Here is a 5,930-nt window from a genome sequence, read left to right as displayed (position 1 = left end):
AGGGGGACAAGTATGAAAACAGATACTACACGAGCGTGGAGAAAAGTGTGGGTAGGCCAGGCACAGTGGCTCAGGCCTGTAATCCCTGCACTCTGGAGGCCAAGGTAAGAGGATTGCTTGAGCCCAGGAGTTCGAGACCAGCCTGGGTAACAAAGTGACACCCCCATCTGTACAAAAAGAAAGTGTGGGTAGAAGCAGAGGTAGCACACAGAAGAAGAGTCTACATCATGAGGGGAAGCTGGCAGTTACCTGGGCTGGGCTTCACAAGAAGAGTGGAAGGCAGAGGAGACAGGGAGTCCCCGGCTGAGGGGACACACCTGAATGCAGAGGTGGAAACCCCACACTGGGAGGGGGAGCCCTGGTCAGACACAGTAGCTAGGGCGTGCGCTGTTGGCACTGCTCCCAACAAACCCGCCACAGGAACCAACGAGCTCTACACCCTCAGGATCAAGAGGAGGAGCAGACAGGAGATGCAAATTCCCTCCAGAAGATGAGGAACAGGCACAGGAAGGGTAACTGACGGAGGCAGAGCAGAGACCGCAGGGGGGGACCCCAAGGAAGAGGCAACCCAGGGAACCTACCCACCCTGAACCCAGGTGAGCTGGAGATAGGCCCCAGGTGCTATGGCAAGAGGTTAACAATGGAAGGATTGGGCCCCATACACTGCTGGAGGGACGATAAAATGGCGCAGCTGCTTTGGAAAACACTACGGAAGACGCTAAAAAAGTTAAACATACTATATAGTCCAGCAATTTCGCTCCTAGGAATAGTCTCAAGAGAAATGGAAACGTACGTCTACACCAATACTTGCACATGAATGCCCACGGCAGCATTATCCGTAGAAGTCAAAGAGCTGAGACAATCCGAACGTCCATCAGCTGATGACTGGACATCACTGACTATAAAGTGTATGATGTGGTTTGGCTGTGTCCCCCCCCACCCAAATCTCAGCTTGAATTTTAGCTCCTATAATTCCCGTGTGCTGCTGGGGGGACCCGACGGGAGGTCACTGAATCACGGGGGTGGGCTTTTTCCCATGCTGTTCCCATGATAGTAAGTCTCACCAGATCTGATGGTTTTATAAAGGGCAGTTCCCCTGCACGTGCTCTCTCTTGCCTGCTGCCATGTAAGCCATGCCTTTGCTTCTCCTTTGCCTTCCACCGTGATTGTGAGGACTCCCCAGACCTGTGGAACTGTAAGTCCATTAAAACTCTTCCCTTTATAAATTACCCAGTCTTGGTTATGTCTTTATCAGCAGCATAAGAACACACTAATACTGTAAACTGGTATCCAGAGTGGGGTACTGCTGTAAAGACACCCCAAAATGTGGAAGCAACTTTGGAACTGGTTAATAGGCAGAGGTTGGAACAGTCTGGAGGGCTCAGAAGAAGACAGGAAAATGTGGGAAGGTTTGGAACTTCCTAGACACTTGTTGAATGGTTTTGATCAAAATGCTGACAGTGATATGGACAATAAGGCACAGGCTGAGGTGGTTTCAGATGGAGATGAGAAACTTGTAGGGAACTAGAGTAAAGGTGACTCTTGCTGTGCTAAGAGACTGGTGGCATTTTGCCCCTGCCCTAGAGATCTATGGAACTTTGAACTTGAGAGACATGATTACGGTATCTGGTGAAAGAAATTTCTTTTTTTTTTTTTTTTTGAGACAGTCTTACCCTGTCGTCCAGGCTGGAGTGCAGTGGCATGATCTGGGCTCACTGCATCCTCTGCCTCCGGGTTCAAGTGATTCTCCTGCCTCAGCCTCCTGAGTAGCTGGGACTACAGGTGCCTGCCACCATGCCTGGTTAATTTTTGTACTTTTAGTAGAGACAGGGTTTCACCATATTGACCAGGCTAGTCTCAAACTCCTGACCTTGTGATCTGCCCGCCTCAGCCTCCCAAAGTGCTGGGATTATAGGCATGAGCCACCATGCCCAGCTGGTGAAAGAAATTTCTAAGTGGCAAAGCATTCAAGAGGAAGCAGAGCACAAAAGTTTGAAAAATTTACAGCCTGATGATGCAGTAGAAAAGAAAAACCCATTTTCTGGGGAGAAATTCAAGCTGGCTGCAGAAATTTGCGTAAGTAACTAGAAGTCAAATGCTAATCACCAAGCCAACAAAGAAAATGTCTCCAGAGCATGTCAGAGACCTTCACGGCAGCCCCTCCCATCACAGGTCCAGATGCCTAGAAGGAAAAAATGGTTTCCTGGGCCAGGTCCAGGCCTCATTGCTGTATGCAGCCTAGGGGCTTGGTACCCGGTGTCCCAGCCCCTCCAGTCATGGCTACAAAAGGCCAACGCACAACCCAGGCTGCTGCTTCAGAGGGTACAAGCCCCAAGCCTTGGTGGTTTACATGTGGTGTTGAGCCTGCGGGTGCTCAGAAGTTAAGAATGGAGGTTTGGAAACCTCCACCTAGATTTCTGAGGATGTATGGAAACAACGGGATATCCAGGCAGAGCTGTGCTGCAGAGGCAGAGCCCTCATTGAGAACCTCTGCTAGGGCAGTGCAGAAGGAAAATGCAGGGTTAGAGCCCCAGGGCAGAGTTCCCACTGGGGCACTGCCTAGTAGAGCTGTGAGAAGAGGGCCACTGTGCTCCAGACCCCAGAATGGTGCCAATGTAAAAGGGGCCAATGTACAACTCAGGCTGCTGCTTCAGAGGGTACAAGCCCCCAGCCTTGGTGGTGTACATGTGGTGTTGAGCCTGCGGGAGCACAGAAGTTAAGAATGGAGGTTTGGGAACCTCCACCTAGATTTCTGAGGGGTATGGAAACGCCTGGATGTCCAGGCAGAGGTGTGCTGCAGGGGTGGAACCCTCAGTGAGAACCTCTGCTAGGGCAGTGCAGAAGGGAAATGCAGGGTTAGAGCCCCAGTGCAGAGTTCCCACTGGGGGCACTGCCTAGTAAAGCTATGAGAAGAGGGCCACTGGCCTCCAGACCTCAGAATGGTAGATCCACTGACAGCTTGCAGCCTGCTCTGGAAAACCCCCAGACCCTCAATGCCAGCCTGTGAAAGCAGCCAGGAGGAGGGACTGTATCCTACAAAGCCACAGAGGCAGAGCTGCCCAAGGTCGTGGGAGTCTACCTCTTACATCAGTGTGCCCTGGATGAGACACATGGAGTCAAAGATCATTTTGGAGCTTTAAGATTTGACTGCCTTGCTGGATTTCAGACTTGCATGGGGCCTGTAGCGCCTTCGTTTTGGCCAATTTCTCCCATTTGAAACAAGTGTATTTACCCAATGCCTGTACCCCCACTATATCTAGCAAGTAACTAACTTGCTTTTGATTTTACAGGCCCATAGGTGAAAGGAACTTGCCTTTTCTCAGATGAGACTTTGGACTGTGGCCTTTTAAATGAATGCTGAAATGAGTTAAGACTTTTGGGGACTGTTGGGAAGGCATGATTGGTTTTGAAATGTGAGGACATGTGCTTTGGAAGGGGCTGAGGGTGGAATAATATTGGGCTGTGTCCCCAAATCTCATTATAACTCCCGTGATTCCCATGTGTTATGGGACGGACCCGGTGGGAGGTACCCAGTGGGAAGTAATTGAATCATGGGGGCTGTTCTCGTGACAGTAAGTAAGTCTGGAGATCTGATGGGTTTTTTTGTTTTTGTTTTTGTTTTTATTTATTTTTTTTTTCTGAGACGGAGTCTCGCTCTGTCACCCAGGCTGGAGTGCAGTGGCCGGATCTCAGCTCACTGCAACCTCTGTCACATGGGTTCAAGCAATTCTCCTGCCTCAGCCTCCCAAGTAGCTGGGATTACAGGTGCCTGCCACCATGCCCAGCTCATTTGTGCATCTTTAATAGAGATGGGGTTTCAACATGTTGGCCAGTCTGGTCTCAAACTCCTGACCTCAGGCGATCTGCCCACCTCTGCCTCCGGAAGTGCTGGGATTACAGGCATGAGCCACCGCGCCTGGCCTGATGGTTTTAGAAATGGTAATTCCCCTGCACAAGCTCTCTTGCCTTCCACCATGTAGAATGTGCCTTTGTTTCCCCTTCGCCTTCTGCCATAATTGCACGGCCTCCCCAGCAATGCAGAACTGTGAGTCCATTAAGCCTCTTTCCTTAATAAACTACCCAGTCTTGGAAGGGGAGAGAGGAAGGAGCTGGTTTTCCAATGTCGCTCCTATACCACCCTGGACTGTTCCATTACTGGAGTGGAGGGGAAACCTGAGGTGGCGTAGTCATTTTTCTCAGTCTGTTACGAGTAATCCAACACAACTCCTGATACAGAAAATGGAGAGCTGACAAGGAAAGGATGTGCCAGACAAACAGATGGCACAGGGTGGAGCCAAGCTCTCTCCTGCCTCAACTTGTCCTGCTCACTCTACCTCCATCAGCCTGCCTGTAACTGCTTCTCAAGCCTGAAATGCCCTTTCCTCCCTCTTCAGTTCACCGAAATCCTTCAGCCTTCAAGGCTCAACTCAAGTCCTACCTCCCACGCATCATCTCCAGGCCACTGGGACCTCTTCCTATCAGGGCCATTACCTGGGCCTCCATCATGTGCTCTGCCCTCCCCATTTAGTGCAGCTTAATAGTGTGGCCTGTGTCGACACAGGCCCTATGTTCTCAATGCAATTCTAAGTTCCTAGGGTCAGGGATCCACCCACAGGGAGAAGCAGGGAAGGGCGCTCACTTCAAAGCACTGCCAGGCAGCCCCCAAGGTTCCCTGCAACCTCAGGTTCCCTGCAACATGGGCTTTTGCTTGGTTTACTGGGAAAGCAGCTCCCAGTCCCGTCTACAGGTTCCTTCACTGCACATCCATCTGTCCACCCACCCACTTGCGAACTATTCTCTTACAGCCAGCTCTGTGGCAGACACCCTGGTAAGTGCTGGGGATCCAGAGACAAGAGACATAATCCTGCCCCTGCAAACCTCGCAGGACAGTGTGTACAAAGAGGCCACAGTCCTGGAGGCCATGGGGCCCTGGGCTCTCACCTTTTCCTTACCAGCCACCTGAGTTTGGGCTAAGTACTCCCTTCTCCGAGCCTCAGTCTCCAAAGGAATCAACTATGGGTAAAGGGCTACAAGATCTCTTCCAGTTCTAACAAAAAACAGTTTTAAAACCTCTGTGTGCGGCCGGGCGCGGTGGCTCAAGCCTGTAATCCCAGCACTTTGGGAGGCCGAGACGGGCGAATCACGAGGTCAGGAGATCGAGACCATCCTGGCTAACACGGTGAAACCCCGTCTCTACTAAAAAATACAAAAAAACACTAGCCGGGCGAGGTGGCGGGCGCCTGTAGTCCCAGCTACTCGGGAGGCTGAGGCAGGAGAATGGCGTAAACCCGGGAGGCGGAGCTTGCAGTGAGCTGAGATCTGGCCACTGCACTCCAGCCTGGGTGACAGAGTGAGAGTCCGTCTCAACAACAACAACAAAAAAAACTCTGTGTGTATGTGTTGCAGGGGTGGGGGTTGAGGGCAAGATGGAAGAAAGGGAACTAGTACTTATGGTGTGCCCATTATGTGCCAGGCATAAAGGCTACTTAAAACAACAATTTTAAGAGGTCAGTGGCTTATCTCCATTCTACAATAGAAGAAAGAGCTAAGAGATGAGCGTGCTTAAGAGTACACGGCTGAGCAGCAGCAGAGCTCATGAGTTCATCTGCAGGCACCGCCCCGTGCTTCCTATGTGCCAGCACTCAGTTAAGTGCTAGGGGCACAATACTGGCAAGGGGCAGCCCCTGCCCTCTGCACCTGTCCTCGCCTCTCAACAAGCAGAACAACTCAGTAAAAAGGGAAGAGCAGGAGGAAGTACACGATGTCCTGGAAGCACAGACACGGAGTCTCTTCCCCACGTAAAGCAGACGGGGCAGACTTCTCTGAGGACGCAACGGCCAAGTGGAAGCTGGAAGACCAGGAATAACTATTATAAATTTGAGGGGACAGGGGCAGAGTTGGGAGAAAAAGGAAGAAGTGATTGAGCAGGG

General features: G+C 51.2%; 1 protein-coding gene across 4 annotated transcripts in view; it reads right to left on the bottom strand.

Annotated features, from left to right (window-relative positions):
• NEIL2 (nei endonuclease VIII-like 2 (E. coli)) overlaps positions 1-5,930 on the bottom strand; it is a 20,047-nt gene that overhangs the window by 10,217 nt on the left and 3,900 nt on the right. The gene's annotated exons all lie outside the window — the stretch shown is intronic.

The sequence above is a fragment of the Colobus angolensis genome, unplaced genomic scaffold, assembly GCF_000951035.1.
Source record: "Colobus angolensis palliatus isolate OR3802 unplaced genomic scaffold, Cang.pa_1.0 Scaffold210, whole genome shotgun sequence".
Lineage (NCBI taxonomy): Eukaryota > Metazoa > Chordata > Mammalia > Primates > Cercopithecidae > Colobus > Colobus angolensis.
Note: the sequence above shows the minus strand (reverse complement) of the source record. Positions and strands in the feature narration are given on the sequence as shown.